Here is a 17,538-nt window from a genome sequence, read left to right as displayed (position 1 = left end):
CTCAGTTCCGGTCTGGATACACAACCGTGTCTGGGCCCGAGTTCCAGTCTCAGTTTGGGTCTGAGGCTAGGTCTTGGTCCGGGTCCTTGTTTGGGTCCGGGTCTCGGTCACGTAACTAGTCTTGTTCTAGGGTCCTGGTTCGGCGATTCTTGTTCATGTTCGAAATTTGGGTCCAAGGTCTAGGTTTGGGTTCGGGTTTGGTTCTTTGTAATACCCGGAATTAAGAAAAAGGATTAGCAAAGCCCTAATTAGATAATTATGAGTTAATTGAGGAATTATATTATTATATAGTTCAATATATATGAAATTTAAAATGTTTAAGACCCCGTTGGTGAGCCAGGGGCATTTTGGTAATTATGACCCGAGAAGGGTAAATTGTTGAGATTAATTTAATTACGTGCTTAATAGAACTATATTATTATATAGTATGCTTGTGTTGTCTTTTCAGGTGTGTTCTGACAGGTTGGCGCGGTATAGTCACAACCAGGTGTTTCGGGCCGAACCGGGTTCGGGCCCGAAATTCATTTGGGATTGAAATAATTGGCATTCTTATTATTGATGAATAATCTGAAATTTATTTGGAAATAAATGAGTAGGGTATGACTAGAATGCCCTTGTATGTGTGAGTAGGTGAAAATTGGCCCTAGGGGCATTTCAGTCTTTTGACCTTTAATGATATGTTTTGATAGAAATGGATTTTTAAGGAAAGAGAAAATTGATTTTCTGGTTTCTAATCCTTGTTACCCGTCCCTCTCTGTGTATCTCTCTAAACCAATCTTTTTCAACTTTGATTTTGGAAAGAAATTTGCTTGAATTGGAGCTTCAAATTTGTGGGTTTTTGAGCTTGGAATTGAAGGGAGTTCTAGCTATATTTGAGGTAGTTTTACAGCTTTTAATTTTGATTGTTGTTGCTGAATTTGTTGGTTGAGAAGCATGTTTTCTAAGTCTTAATGCTCTTGATTGCATGAGTGTTAATCTTGATGAATTGAGTGTGTTAATCTTTGGATTTAAGTTCTTGAGCATGGATTTTGATTCTAGGGTACTTTCTAATATTGAATCATGTGTTATTGTGATGTTGTGTTGGCTGGAAAATTGTTTAAATGGCTGAAGATGAAGCTCTTGTTCTTGAGCTTGGAATTTGCTTAGTTTGAGCATGATTTTGTTGTGTTTATGCAATCTGAATTTTTGGCTTTTGCAATGAGAATTTAGATGCATTTGAGTTGTGATTTTTAAGCCTTATTATGCGTTTTTACCCTCTGTTTGGTTGGGGTTCGAAATCTAGGAAAGGTTGGCATTTTAAGACCTTAAAAATGGAGTTTTGGGGTGTTCTAAACCCAGTCGTCGCGACGGGATTTTCGGCCGTCAGTGACCGGATTTGGCAGGAGAAATTTCTGTTTACTCAATTTTGTTTTGGCCATAACTTTTGACTCGGGACTCCGTTTGGGACGTTCTTTATATCGTTGGAAAGCTCGTTCCGAGCTCTATTTGATTATCTGTGTTTTGAATGCCATGTTTATACTTTGTGAAACTGAAATTGGGGATTAACCCTATTTGTGAAATCCCGGATTATGTGACTAGGATTACCGGCACCTGATCAGGAGCACCCAGGAGTTTGGAATCTCCTTTATTGCGGGACAACAGGTAAGACAGTAATTTGCACGTAGAGTATGCGCGGTGGCACTTATGTTGAATGTGATATATGTGAGTAATTGCAACCAGGATTAGGGTTATTACCCTAACATGAGCGGTTTAATAGCCTAGGGTTATTACCCTAGTGATATATGTTGTGTAATACTATGCCATGTCGGATATATCTATATATTGGAATTATGAATTATGCGCTTAAGGCATAATTAAACTAGACTCGGTAAGCTAGTACCTTGAGTTTAATTTTAATGCGGTCTAGGGTTATTACCCTAGAATATTATGAGTCCAGTGAAAGCATGAGTCAGGGTTGATACTCTTAGTAAATGTCATCTAAGTATATAGAAGTGTATTATATGCGTGATTACATAGTATGCAAGTTAGGGTTATTACCCTAAGATTATATATGTTGTAGTAAATATTGAATACACGCATGTATGTTAGAAGTTATGTGTTTAAGACATAACTGGGTTAGACCTGGTATATATCACCAGGATAAACCACCGAAAGAACGTAATACATGGATTACGTATATACATGAATAGGGTTATGCGAGCAAGGCATAACCAGGTTAGGCTCGATAATCAGAACCGAGGTAAACCCTACTGAGGCCTTATTGTATATAGACGTGTGAGAGAAACACGTAGGTCTACGCCACGTAGACATAAATAGGCATGTGAGCGTAACATGCAGGTCTATAGCAAATAGACAAATAGTGCAGTGACACTAATAATTATGTGATACATATTGAGATTAAGGGTTATGTGTCAAGGCATAATCAAGTTGGACTCGGTATCCAGAACCGAGATGAACTATTCTAAGGCCTTATTGTAATTAGACGTGTGAGAGCAACACGTAGGTCTACGCCACGTAGATATATATAGATGTGTGAGCGCAACACATAGGCCTACGCCACGTCGACATAAATAGGCATGTGAGTGTGACATGCAGGTCTGTGACACACAGACATATATGAATGGCATTACTGTTTAAATAGCATGATGAGCATATTATATTTGTTATGATTTATACTGTCTTGCTGGGCTTGGCTCACGGGTGCTCTACTGTGCAGGAAAGGGTAAGTCAGTGGCTGATCAACCATGAGTTTGAGGAGCAAAACAAAGAATGTACATGTTCAAGCCATATCAGACCAAGCGGGTTAAGAGTCTATCAGTGTTGAACTTTTGAATTCTGTTTTGCTGCTTAGGTCAGCTAGAAAGAAAAGACTTGTAATAAGTTTGTAATTATTTTTGGGATCCCAACTATTTTGAAAGTTTAAATATATTACAAGTTTATTTTCATTCTGTTTAATATAAAAGTTTAAATTCTGCGCTATTTTGATTAGTAATCCCAATTAGGGGATTAGAGTTTCATAAGTATTTTGGGTAGCGTGCCTGATTATTTAGGGCGTTACAATTTGGTATCAGAGCGCCAAGGTTTTTAAACTTCCGTAGGCCAGAATTTGAACATGTACATTCGTCGTCAGAGATAAGCTCGACTCATGGTGCAGTAAGTATTGAGAGTAAATACTTGACTGTATGTGTGATCATCTGTTTACCGCTTTCTATTTTAGGCAGTATGCAAGCATCTAAAGTATGTATGTGTTATGTGATGCCATGCTTTAAATGCTATTTGATTAATAAGTATTTGTATGGGGTAAATAGTTGAGTTAGGGTTTAAGGCAATAAGTGCGTAAGTGTGGTATTGGTGCTTAACTCGCTGGGGTTGTTGATTACATGGGTACTAGTAATGGACCCTCCGCAATCATCTAGACCACAGGGCGAGCAAGTAGAGCCTGGGGCTGCCCAAACCAATCCACCGGCACCACCTCCACCTCCGTAGGATCCGAGGGATAATGCGGTGGTTGGTAATGCTAATCTTCTTGTTAAATACCAGCAAATGTTTAAAGAAATGCGAAGTGTCATACTTCGTCAAGAAGAAGAGTTGCGACGATTAAGGAAACCGGCACTGGCTGCCCCTGTTGATCAAGTGTTACCACCATCACCTATGCCAGTGGTGGGTAACTAGGGGTTTGTTATGCCACATAGGGACTCGGTATTTGAGCGGTCATAAAGTTGCAACCTCCGTCTTTTCTGGGAGTTTTTGATATAATTAAGGCCGAGTAGTGGATGAGCACTATTACCCGTATCCTGGATAATATGGGAGTGACGGGAACTGAAAGAGTGAATTGTGCAGCCTTCATGTTACCAGATCATGCCCGCGTCTGGTGGGATATCGTGGGCCAAACCCGGGATGTCAGTATAATGACCTGGGAAGAATTTGAAAGTTTGTTTGAGGAAAAGTTTTACTACATCGCTGTGAGAAGTTCACACATGGAAGACTTTGTGAAGCTTACTCAGGGAAAGATTTCAGTGGCCGAATACACCCTGGAGTTTGATCGACTATCTAAGTTTGCTGGTGATCTGGTGCCCACAGATTTCACTAGGAAACAGAAATATGTGAGAGGATTGAACACCACAATCAGTCGGGACTTGAATATTACCACTTTACATGACACTTTGTACAAGAAAGTGGTAGAGCTAGCCTTGATTGCTAAGGAGGTTGAGCAACATGTAGCAAAAGAGCAGACTGCAAAGGATGCCGTCACGGCATCGAATCCTCCTGCTAGTGGTAATGTCAGTAAGGGGACCGACAGTGGCAACCCTGATCACAAATGGAAGGCTGAGGCTTCCGGAGCATCAGGGAGTATTAGAAAGCTTCAGGGAAATTGAGGTGGCCGTTAAGGTTAAGGATCCTCTTTTAGATCATATCTGGAATATTCAAAATGCAAGATTGCCATTAGGGTGAATGATGAGCCAAGGTTGCATATTATATTTGATATGGATTATATGAATCGGATGTTCTAGGATTACCTAATCAGATGTGTGATCGTGTTAGTCGATGACATCTTGGTGAATTCTGGTTATCTTGTGTCTCTTTCTTGGGGCACGTAGTAGATAAAGATGGGATCATGGTGGATCCGGCTAAAATTGAAGCTGTTCGGGACTGGCCAACACCAAAATCAGTTACTGAAGTTAGGAGCTTTCTGGGATTAGCTGGGTATTATTGCCCGTTTGTTGAGGGTTTTTCAAAGATTGCTGTACCCTTAACGGGGTTGACCCGAAAGAACCTGAAGTTTGTTTGGACAGATCGGTGTGAGAAAAGTTTCCTAGAGTTAAAGCAATGCTTGATTACCGCTCCTGTACTAACTCTTCCTTCAGATAAGGAAAAGTTTGTGGTATTTTGTGATGCCTCGAGACAGGGTCTCGGCTGTGTGCTTATGCAGGCTGGGAGGGTAATAGCTTATGCTTCTCGGCAGTTAAAAGAGTACGAGGAGAGGTACCCTACTCACGATTTAGAACTCGCAGCAGTGGTATTTGCGCTAAATATTTGGCGGCATTACCTTTATGGCGAGAAATGTGAGATATACACTGATCATAAAAGTCTGAAATACTTCTTTACCCAGAAAGACCTGAATATGAGACAGAGGCGTTGGCTAGAGTTGGTGAAGGATTATGATTGTGAAATCCTTTATCATCCTGGTAAGGCCAACGTGGTTGCTGATGCCTTAAGTAGAAAGGGTCAGAGTCAGTTGAGTACTGTGAAGCAAATCTCTCAACAGTTAGCAAATGAAATGACTCGAGCTCAGATTGAGTTGGTTGTAGGGCAATTGGCTAATATTACTCTGCAATCCACTCTTCTAGAGAGAATTAAAGAAGCACAAAAGCAAGATTCGGAATTGATAAAAACCCAAGCTAGGGTTTTGGCTGGGAAAGCTAGTGATTTTTCAGTGGATGAAACGGGAATGTTGAGATTTGGGAATCGAGTTTGTGTGCCTATGGATGAGAACATCAAGAAAGAGATCATGGATGAGTCTCACACGACTCCTTATTCAGTTCATCCAGGGTCGACAAAGATGTACCAAGACCTGAAAACCATGTTTTGGTGGCCAGGCATGAAGAATGACATTGCTGAGTATGTTGCAAGATGTCTTACCTGTCAGCAAGTTAAGGCTGAGCATCAGAAACCTGCAGGGTTACTGCAGCCACTGAACATACCAGAGTGGAAATGGGAAGATATTGCTATGGACTTCGTGGTAGGTATGCCTAGAACCACGGGACAATTTGACTCTGTGTGGGTCATAGTGGACAGGTTTACAAAGTCTGCTCACTTCTTACCTGTTCGGACAAATTTCTCCATTGACCAGTATGCTGAGTTATATGTCAGAGAAATTGTTCGTCTTCATGGTGTCCCAAAGTACATTATTTCAGATAGATATCTGAAGTTTACATCAAGATTCTGGGAGAATCTACATCGAGCTATGGGTACTGAGTTAAAGTTCAGCACGGCATTTCATCCTCAGACGGAGGGGCAATCTGAGAGGACTATACAGATATTAAAAGACATGTTACGGGCATGTGTGCTTGACTTTGAGGGATCATGGGTAAAGTACTTTCCCCTGATCGAGTTCTCTTATAATAACAGCTATCAAGCAACAATCGGGATGGCCCCTTATGAGCTTTTATATGGAGGAAAGTGTAGATCGCCCATTCACTGGGATGAAGTGGGTGAAAGAAAGTTCTTGGGTCCCGAAGCTGTTCAGAAAACAAGTGAGGCAGTTAACAAGATTAGAGCGTGAATGCTCGCGGCTCAGAGTAGGTAGAAGAGTTATGCCGATCCAAAGCGTCGAGATATTGATTTTCAGGTCGGGGACCTGGTATTTCTCTGAATATCTCCGATGAAAGGCATAAAACGCTTTGGGAAGAAGGGAAAACTTAGCCCGAGGTTCATTGGACCTTTTGAAATCCTTGAAAGGATAGGGCAAGTAGCGTACAGGTTGGCTATGCCCCCAGCGCTGGCAGCTGTACATAACGTGTTTCATGTTTCAATGCTTCAGAAGTATGTCTCGAACTCGTCCCATGTTCTGAGTTATGAGGCATTGGAACTTCAGCCAGACTTATCATATGAGGAACAACCAGTGCAGATACTTGATAGAAGAGAGAAAGTCTTGAGAAGCAAGACTGTGGCACTGGTGAAAGTACTGTGGAGGAACAGAAAGGTAGAAGAGGCAACCTGGGAACTCGAGACGGATATGCAGCAGAAATATCCGGAGTTGTTCAGGTAAATTTCGGGACGAAATTTCTATAAGGAGGGGGTAATTGTAATACCCGGAATTAAGAAAAAGGATTAGCAAAGCCCTAATTAGATAATTATGAGTTAATTGAGGAATTATATTATTATATAGTTCAATATATATGAAATTTAAAATGTTTAAGACCCTGTTGGTGAGCCAGGGGCATTTTGGTAATTATGACCCGAGAAGGGTAAATTGTTGAGATTAATTTAATTACGTGCTTAATAGAACTATATTATTATATAGTATGCCTGTGTTGTCTTTTCAGGTGTGTTCTGACAGGTTGGCGCGGTCTAGTCACAACCAGGTGTTTCGGGCCGAACCGGGTTCGGGCCCGAAATTCATTTGGGATTGAAATAATTGGCATTCTTATTATTGATGAATAATCTGAAATTTATTTGGAAATAAATGAGTAGGGTATGACTAGAATGCCCTTGTATGTGTGAGTAGGTGAAAATTGGCCCTAGGGGCATTTCAGTCTTTTGACCTTTAATGATATGTTTTGATAGAAATGGATTTTTAAGGAAAGAGAAAATTGATTTTCTGGTTTCTAATCCTTGTTACCCGTCCCTCTCTGTGTATCTCTCTAAACCTATCTTTTTCAACTTTGATTTTGGAAAGAAATTTGCTTGAATTGGAGCTTCAAATTTGTGGGTTTTTGAGCTTGGAATTGAAGGGAGTTCTAGCTATATTTGAGGTAGTTTTACAGCTTTTAATTTTGATTGTTGTTGCTGAATTTGTTGGTTGAGAAGCATGTTTTCTAAGTCTTAATGCTCTTGATTGCATGAGTGTTAATCTTGATGAATTGAGTGTGTTAATCTTTGGATTTAAGTTCTTGAGCATGGATTTTGATTCTAGGGTACTTTCTAATATTGAATCATGTGTTATTGTGATGTTGTGTTGGCTGGAAAATTGTTTAAATGGCTGAAGATGAAGCTCTTGTTCTTGAGCTTGGAATTTGCTTAGTTTGAGCATGATTTTGTTGTGTTTATGCAATCTGAATTTTTGGCTTTTGCAATGAGAATTTAGATGCATTTGAGTTGTGATTTTTAAGCCTTATTATGCGTTTTTACCCTCTGTTTGGTTGGGGTTCGAAATCTAGGAAAGGTTGGCATTTTAAGACCTTAAAAATGGAGTTTTGGGGTGTTCTAAACCCAGTCGTCGCGACGGGATTTTCGGCCGTCGCGACTGGATTTGGCAGGGAGAAATTCTGTTTTCTCAATTTTGTTTTGGCCATAACTTTTGACTCGGGACTCCGTTTGGGACGTTCTTTATATCGTTGGAAAGCTCGTTCCGAGCTCTATTTGATTATCTGTGTTTTGAATGCCATGTTTATACTTTGTGAAAGTGAAATTGGGGATTAACCCTATTTGTGAAATCCCGGATTATGTGACTAGGATTACCGGCACCTGATCAGGAGCACCCAGGGGTTTGGAATCTCCTTTATTGCGGGACAACAGGTAAGACAGTAATTTGCACGTAGAGTATGCGCGGTGGCACTTATGTTGAATGTGATATATGTGAGTAATTGCAACCAGGATTAGGGTTATTACCCTAACATGAGCGGTTTAATAGCCTAGGGTTATTACCCTAGTGATATATGTTGTGTAATACTATGCCATGTCGGATATATCTATATATTGGAATTATGAATTATGCGCTTAAGGCATAATTAAACTAGACTCGGTAAGCTAGTACCTTGAGTTTAATTTTAATGCGGTCTAGGGTTATTACCCTAGAATATTATGAGTCCAGTGAAAGCATGAGTCAGGGTTGATACTCTTAGTAAATGTCATCTAAGTATATAGAAGTGTATTATATGCGTGATTACATAGTATGCAAGTTAGGGTTATTACCCTAAGATTATATATGTTGTAGTAAATATTGAATACACGCATGTATGTTAGAAGTTATGTGTTTAAGACATAACTGGGTTAGACCTGGTATATATCACCAGGATAAACCACCGAAAGAACGTAATACATGGATTACGTATATACATGAATAGGGTTATGCGAGCAAGGCATAACCAGGTTAGGCTCGGTAATCAGAACCGAGGTAAACCCTACTGAGGCCTTATTGTATATAGACGTGTGAGAGCAACACGTAGGTCTACGCCACGTAGACATAAATAGGCATGTGAGCGTAACATGCAGGTCTATAGCAAATAGACAAATAGTGCAGTGACACTAATAATTATGTGATACATATTGAGATTAAGGGTTATGTGTCAAGGCATAATCAAGTTGGACTCGGTATCCAGAACCGAGATGAACTATTCTAAGGCCTTATTGTAATTAGACGTGTGAGAGCAACACGTAGGTCTACGCCACGTAGATATATATAGATGTGTGAGCGCAACACATAGGCCTACGCCACGTAGACATAAATAGGCATGTGAGTGTGACATGCAGGTCTGTGACACACAGACATATATGAATGGCATTACTGTTTAAATAGCATGATGAGCATATTATATTTGTTATGATTTATACTGTCTTGCTGGGCTTGGCTCACGGGTGCTCTACTGTGCAGGAAAGGGTAAGTCAGTGGCTGATCAACCATGAGTTTGAGGAGCAAAACGAAGAATGTACATGTTCAAGCCATATCAGACCAAGCGGGTTAAGGGTCTATCAGTGTTGAACTTTTGAATTCTGTTTTGCCGCTTAGGTCGGCTAGAAAGAAAAGACTTGTAATAAGTTTGTAATTATTTTTGGGATCCCAACTATTTTGAAAGTTTAAATATATTACAAGTTTATTTTCATTCTGTTTAATATAAAAGTTTAAATTCTGCGCTATTTTGATTAGTAATCCCAATTAGGGGATTAGAGTTTCATAAGTATTTTGGGTAGCGCGCCTGATTATTTAGGGCGTTACATTCTTCGTCTGGGTTCTGGTCCTCGTTTTTGTCCCAGATCTAGACACCGACTTCTGGTCTGTTCCAGGCCCCGTTACCCGAATCCCGAGTCAAGATCTGGATCACTGTCACGCGTCTCGGTCTGGTTCTTGTTCAGGTCCCAGGTCCCATTTCTGAGTTTGGGTTCGGGATCGAGACCGGGGTGCGGTTCTAGGTCCCGACCCTGGTTCGGTGTCCCGAGTCTAGTTCCATGTTTGGGTCTGAGTTCAGGTTCAGGTTCAGGTCCCGAGTCCAGGCTTGGGTTGGGATCTGGGTTCAGCTCCCAATTTGGTCTAGGTCTAATTTGGAGTCCAGGTCCTGGTCGGGTTACGGTTCTAGATCTATGTCCAATTTCAGTTATGATTCCAAGTCCAAGTCCTACTTCCAGTCCCGGTCAACTTTCAATTTTTGTTCCAATTTTGGGCACAGGGTTCAGGTTCGGGTCCACTTTTGGGTTTAAGACTGGGTTCAGGTCTGGGTGTGGGTTCGGGTCCTTGTCAGGGTTCGGGTTCAGGGCTGGGTCCTAAATCCAGACACTGACTACGGGTTTTGTCCAAGCCCTGGGTCCAGATCCGGATCCAACTTTCGGGTCCCAGTCGGGTACTAGGTCTCGGTCCTAGCTCTGTTACCCAGGCCCCTATCTTGATTCTGGGTTTGGGTTCTGTTCCAGGTCCTAGTTCTAGGTTCAGGTTCGAGTCCTAGTCTCGGTTCGGGTTTAGGTCTTTGTTTGGGTTTTGATTTGGGTTCGGGTTTGGGTTTAGGTCCTGTTCCCGGTCCTAGTTCTACTTCGGTTCTAGTTCCATTTGCGATTCTGAGTTCGAGTTTGTGTTTGAGTTCGGGTCGGAGTTCGAGTCTTGGTCTGAGTTTGGGTTCAGGTCCGGATTTCAGTCTAGGTTCAGATCAGGCTCCGGGTGTGGGTTCGCATCGTGGGTCTTTGTCTAGGTTGGGTTCGAGTCCCAAGTTCCAATCCCGATCTAAGTCTAGATTCAGTTCTGGGTCTAAGTCCTTGGTTCTGATCCTGGTATGGGTTCGAGTTTGGGTCTGGGTCTGATTCTAGGTGTGGGTGTTTGAGTTCGGGTCCGAGTCTGTGTCTGGGTTTGTGTCCAGGTCTGGACCCCGATGTGGGTCTAGGTTCGGGTCATGGTCCAAGTTCGGGTCCCGAGTGCGGGTCCAAGTTTTGGTCTGGGTCAGGATCTCGGTCCAAATCTACGTCCAGCATTTCGATCCCAGTCTTTCGAGTCCAGGTTCGTATCCAGATCCCTATCTAGGTCCAAGTTTGTGTTTGGGATCGGGTCACGGATTTAGCTCCAGGTCCAGGTCCCAGTTCCAGTCTGGGTACACGAACGTGTCCCGGCCTGAGTTCTAGTCTAGGTTTGGGTTTGAGGCTAGGTTTGTGTTCGGTTCTAGGTCTGGGTCGGGGTCCTGGTCATAGTCATAGTCTTGTTCTAGGGTCCTAGTTCGGCGATTCTTATTCAGGTTCTAATTTTTGGTCCCAGGTCTAGGTCTGTGTTGGGTTTTAGTTCTTCGTCAAGGTTCTGGTCCTAATCTGAGTCCCAAATCTAGACACCCACTACTTGTCTATTCCAGGCCCGTTACTCGAATCTCGAGTCAAGATCTTGATCACTATCATGGGTCTCGGTCTGGTTCTGGTTCATGTCCCAGGTCCCATTTCTGAGTTTGGGTTTGGGATCGAGATTGGGTCATAGGGTACGGGTTCGGGTCCACTTTTGGGTTTGGGACTGGGTTCAGGTCCGAGTGTCAGTTTGGGTCCTTGTCAGGGTTCGGGTCCAGGGCTGGGTCCCAAATTCACACACCGACTACAGGTTTTTTTCCAAGACCTGGGTCCAGATCCGGATCCCACTTTCGGGTCCTAGTCTGGTTCTGCCGGGTCACGAGTGTTGGATATTATTTAACCAGGATCTTAGATCTACTCACAAGTATGTTGTTTAACACCCTAAATATGAACTTTCTAAAACGATAAACACATATAAAGTTAAGAATACCTTACATTGATGCAGCGGAATTAATGTCTCCTTCCACTCAGATCTCTAACCCTTGTATCCTTTCTGTCGCAGAGTATAATCAAGATCTGAGCCCGAATGAACTTTGAGTTTGATCCTTCACAGTCTTCCAATCTATGATTGAGTTAGTGCTTGCTGTGTGTGGGCACTTACTCTATAACTAGGTTCGAAATTTAGAATAAGAAAAGAGAAGAGAGGGGTTCGGCCAATGTATCGAAAAAGGGAAGGCTTAGTTTTTCTGAAGAGAGAAACTTCTGTCAGAAGATGTTATTGAAAACTTGTGTTTGACTGAGCCATCACTTTCTATTTATAGGCAACTATTAGGTTTAGGTTAAGAATTATTTGGCATTAAAATAATGAAAATATCAATTTGAAATTCCACAATAAGTGGTCGGCCATTGTGTGATAATGGGCCCCACTTGATTTTGCAGTTTTAACAAATTTTATTTCTATTTTCTCAAAAACGCCAATTTTCCAATTCTAACCATTTAAATGCCAAAACTAATTATTTAATAACTAAAATAGATTATTAAATAATATTGTCTTTTAATTTAATTATTAACTAGACATATAACGTCCATTAATAAATAAATAAACCTAGAATATCTTTTCTTTACAATTTCGGCGCTACTTAGTGAAAATTCACAAATTAGACATAGTTTAACTTTAGAATTATCATTGACTAATCACGAATCAATTATTGAGTCTTACAAGCAGAATGTTCTCAACTAGAATGGGGACCATGGATCTATATGCTAAGCTTCCAATAAGTGAACTGAATTTACCAAGTAAATTCCTACTTATTAATTCTTCGTTGAATCCACTCTTAGAACTTAGAATTGCACTCTCAGACTTATATAGAGCATATTATATATTCCACGATATAGATATGCTATCTCATTTAACCATTGTTATAATCATATTGTGATCAAAGATCCTCTATATAGATGATCTACATCGAGATGGGATAATTTTACCGTTCTCACCCCTCAATGTATTTTCCCCTTAAAACACTTAGCTACCTGTAAATGGTGTTTAGTGATCTAATAATTAGTCAGTTAAACAAGAGCTCATCCATTTACTTCTATTTGCTAAGCTCGAAGGGAATCATCACTTGACTTCTATACACCTGTAGAAGCTATAGATTTCATATTTATGTTCAGCACTCCCACTCAAGCATACTATCATGTTCCCAAAATATACGTATCACCCTGACCTAAAAGTAGGCTTAACTAATAAATCAAAGAACATGAATAGTACTCCTGAGTTGAGCCTAAGCATATCAGGATTTACATTCTTTTAATCTTAAGATCTACTACTGATATTGACTTGGAATGATATATAACGGTACGTTTGTAATATCTTAACTTAGTTGTAATATCGGTCCAGTCCAATGTATACTCCATACATTCGAAACTAGTATACTTTACTAATGTCCTGAAAAGAACATAACACTTACTCCAAGTGTAAGTACACATCATCGCTGATTATCACATTAGTGTAAATCCAATAACACTGATGAAACAGGGACTTAGTCTTTTGATTCATATGATCACAATCACATTCCACTATGTTGACGATACTGTAATTGTGAATAAACATATGATCTGGATTTAACTGATTTTGTGTGTAAATGTAATCAACATACTAAACCATTAGCATGTAAAATTCATGCAAACATAAATCACTTCAAATTTCTTGTATTGATTACTAATCAGATTGTAAAGAGTTTAATTTAGGGCATAAAACCCAACAAACTCCCACTTGCACTAATATAAAACAAAGTGTGCAAATAGGTCAATCTGATGTCTTGATCTTCAGATCAATTGTAGTATATTTGAATCCACCCAAACTTCTGGAAGCTAGTTTATAAATACACTTATGAAACATCCTTTACTATATCCTTTACTCATCAAGGGATACTGAAATCCTTACTGTTTTAAAGTACATATGAATAAACAGAAGACATATCTCTCATATTTTAAAATATGTAATAGAGATAATACAGTGTAGACTTTTCTTCAGTAATATATCTTTCTGGTATTTTTCGAATTTACAAAGTTATAATTCTTCTCTGGTAGAGCTTGAATTACTATAGAATAACTCCTCCACCCCCAAAGTAAGCACCATCTCATGAATTTCGAAATGAGTTGGTGAGATAAAAGGACAACTGATACACAGCTCCTTAATATCTAACATATAGATCACTTTCATAAATCTTTCTTGAATATCTTCTAATGTTCCTTATTTGATTACATCTCAGATAGCTCCCACTCAATAGCAGATGTCTGGTTAAATAATACTTTTAGAGCTCGTTTGGAACGCCGTATTAGGTCGTATTGTATTGTATTGTATTATATTGAATTGTATTTTATGCAATATTTTTATGTAAAACTATATGTGGTATTAACTTTTATGGACACCTAAATATATAATATTTTAGTATAAATTAAAGTTTAACATAGTATTATATAAAAATATGATATATAATCCAATTCAATATAATACAATACAATACAATACGGCCTAATACGGCGTTCCAAACGAGCCCTTAACCTCTGATTGTTTGGAGAGTTACCTAGTTTTGACTTTTGTATTAGTCTGAAACTTTAAGTTAAGACTAAGTCATCAACATAGCAGACTAGTATTTGAAGTGAAAAATACATGCCAGAGTTTAAGTAATCAAAATTAAGATACCATAACATTTTATGAGGATTAAGAATTCTTGGTTCAAGTCATTCGAATGGACTGAACTAGAGTTCTTTATCTTATTCTCATAATTTTGATAAGTTATACCTATCCATGTGTATGGTTAGATTTGCTTTTCAGTAGTGTTCTTAAGTACCTATAACAAGTGTCAACCTAATGAAGATGGGTAAAGAATTTTAAAATTCTCCCACTCAATTAAGGTAGTGTGAAACTTTATCAAAGAACTTTTAATAGGTATCAAACTTTTACTACAATAGTAAAACTAAATTGGAACATACAATCAAGATCAAGGATTTATATTGATAATAGCTAAGTCATTATATTACTTCCATGTTTAAAGAAAATATGTGTTACATAGGGTAATGTGGAATAGACTCCACCCCTAAGTATATACATATAGGGTATTGTGGATAAACTCCACCCCTAAGTATATAGAGATTATGATCCACCCCTAAAGGTTGTAAAGATCATGATTCTCTAAGTGTGATAGAGTTTATGTGGAGTTGAATACTATCCAGAGTTCATTAGACATAAAAGATCGTTGAACTGCATAGTTTTCTTAACTTTTCTCCACCCCTATCAGATCAAAAGATCCTTTTATTAAACAAATTCTTAATAATTGTATTACAATTAACAATTATTAATAAACATAGAAATAGTTTCTAGTGTTTATTTAATATAACTCTATGAAGAGTTGTAAATATTATAGAATTTGCATCAATAATAAAAACACTTATAATACAAACATATAAATATAATGTGGTAATTATTGATGAAGATAAAGTAAATGAAGCTCAATCTCATAAATTGCAATGGTTTGAATTCGAAAATTAAAATAAATTTATTAATAAAAAATAATATTGCAACAATATGAGAAAAACAGGGATAAATATCCCTAACTAAAATTCGAAATCAAAATTGTCTTTAAATTAAAATAATTAATTCAAAAAAGATTGAAGAGCTTCATCTTCATCTGGACGATTTCACCCTTGGTCCAGCTTTCCGATCCAACTCATCTGAGTTCAAGTAGCTTGGCCTATAAGAAGAAGAAAACAAATAAACAAAGTTAGTCCAGAATCATAAATCCAAGTGGATAATAATTCACTAAAACTATCTTATGAGTCAAGATTGGAATCCAACGTTGTCCCGTTTAGGCGAGAGTCAAGGCTATTCTATCTTATGAGCTACTACCATTGTTTCGCAATTTGCAAGTCAAATATGGTCACCACCATTAGGGTGATCTATACCATATAAAATAGTTACAAACTACTTATCTCTCGAGATTAAACGGTGCAAAATTGCTAATGAACGTTCCTCCATTAGGGAGGATTACTCACTAAAACAAACGCGATGTAAAACCAACAATGGAGATCGAATATCTTAATAATAATAAAGCTCATTCTTTAAAATGTATTTTCTTTATTATTCTAATAAATATATTCATTAAATATCAAATTTCGAATTAAAAAAAAATTCAAAAATTGAGAATTTAATATAATATTTATAAAATTATACTTAGATGGTGATTGAAATAAAATTAATTATTTCCATCTTAGTAGTAATTTTAAATATAAATATTAAGGAAATTAATTTAAGTTGTATTAATTTAAATTAATTAGCAACTTAAAAATTTCCATAAGAATATATTTATTGTATTCGAAAAAATAAAGTATAAAAACTATTCAAATTTTCGAAAAATAATAAATACTGAGAAAAATACTTCAAGAAAAAATATCACCTATCTAGATTTTCTTTTGACTAATTAATTCAATTTCTAATAATATATATATTTTGAAAAATTATTTAAATTTAAGTTGAAAAAATTAAATGTCAACCTAAAAATAATTTTCTATTTAATTAAGTGTCATGAAAAATAAATATTTAAGTATCATGATGAAAATCAACTTAGATATTTAAATTTTTCAATTTAATTAAATGTATTAAATTCAAGAAATAAATAATGAAGTGTAAAGAAGGCTTAATTATTAATTTCTAGTTTAATACTAGGAAAAATATACTTAAATAAAATTGTACCAAAATTAATTATTTAAATAATTAATTTCACAATGTATAATATTTTTCCTATTTAAATATTAGAAATAATAAGTAGTCTAGAAATAACTATCTAGAAAATATCATATTTGACTAAGTATCTTTTCAACAAAAATTTGAAAAATATCTAATTTAAGTTGTTTAGAAAAAATCTAGAACTTAAATAACTTCAAATTTAGATTTAATTAAATATCCAAAAATTAAGTTATGACCACTTAATTTGAAAATATTCCATTTTAAGTTAAAACTAACTTAAAAAATATCTTAAGAATCTTTAATAACTAATGCCTAGGATTCCTCAACTTAATTTTAAATTTAAATAAAATATTCAAATTTAAGTTAGATATGAAAAATTAGTTAAAATAACTAATTTATAACTTAAATAGGAATATTTAATTAAATAAGTTCTAAAAAGAATCTAGTTAGTTAAAATTTCGTATTTAATTAAATACAAGAAAAATACAAATAGTTTGTCTAAAAATAAAATCTAAAACTAAAAGTGTTTTTCTTAAAATTAACTTTAAAATATTAAAATGAAAATAAATTTCATATATTTTAAAAGTTAATTATGTTGCTAATTCAATTTTATTAGGTCAAACTAATCTAATTAACCTAGTACAGTTATTCAAATCAGGCAAATGGGCCTTCACAATTGGGGTAGTTCATGTGAGGGGGTGCTGGGTTCAGTATGTCGTACCCACTTCTATGGCTCCCAACTCTCACACAAGGCCCAAAAGAGAGGAATTTAACCTTAAAATAAATAACTGTTATTAATTAAATAGGTCCAAAAACTAAATGGACCTAAATAAAATCTATCATGGTGTGACATTTTACTTAGCAACAACCTATATGCATCTATATAATAAATAAACATATAGGCTCACACAGGCACAGACTTGAATGGATCCTATCATGTTGCTAGGTCATACACAGATGAAAGAACATTGTAAAATTTACCTGTTACAAATTATTAACTTGACCAAGGGAGCCATGAGTTAAGATCATTAGATCTGTCAACAAGTCAACCATGGCTATTTGCAATCAAGTAATAATAGGTTTTGAAAACTTACACACAAGCTAAA

General features: G+C 37.2%; 1 long non-coding RNA gene across 1 annotated transcript; it reads left to right on the top strand.

Annotated features, from left to right (window-relative positions):
• The first annotated feature begins 7,365 nt into the window (after positions 1-7,365).
• On the top strand, positions 7,366-9,576 carry LOC133033976 (uncharacterized). Its single transcript, XR_009685969.1, has 2 exons — positions 7,366-8,238; positions 9,314-9,576. It is a non-coding gene; the product is annotated as an uncharacterized LOC133033976 (long non-coding RNA).
• Positions 9,577-17,538: the final 7,962 nt, after the last annotated feature.

This window comes from Cannabis sativa, chromosome 2 (assembly GCF_029168945.1).
Source record: "Cannabis sativa cultivar Pink pepper isolate KNU-18-1 chromosome 2, ASM2916894v1, whole genome shotgun sequence".
NCBI classification, from domain to species: domain Eukaryota; kingdom Viridiplantae; phylum Streptophyta; class Magnoliopsida; order Rosales; family Cannabaceae; genus Cannabis; species Cannabis sativa.
This window is presented reverse-complemented; position numbering and strand designations above follow the sequence as displayed.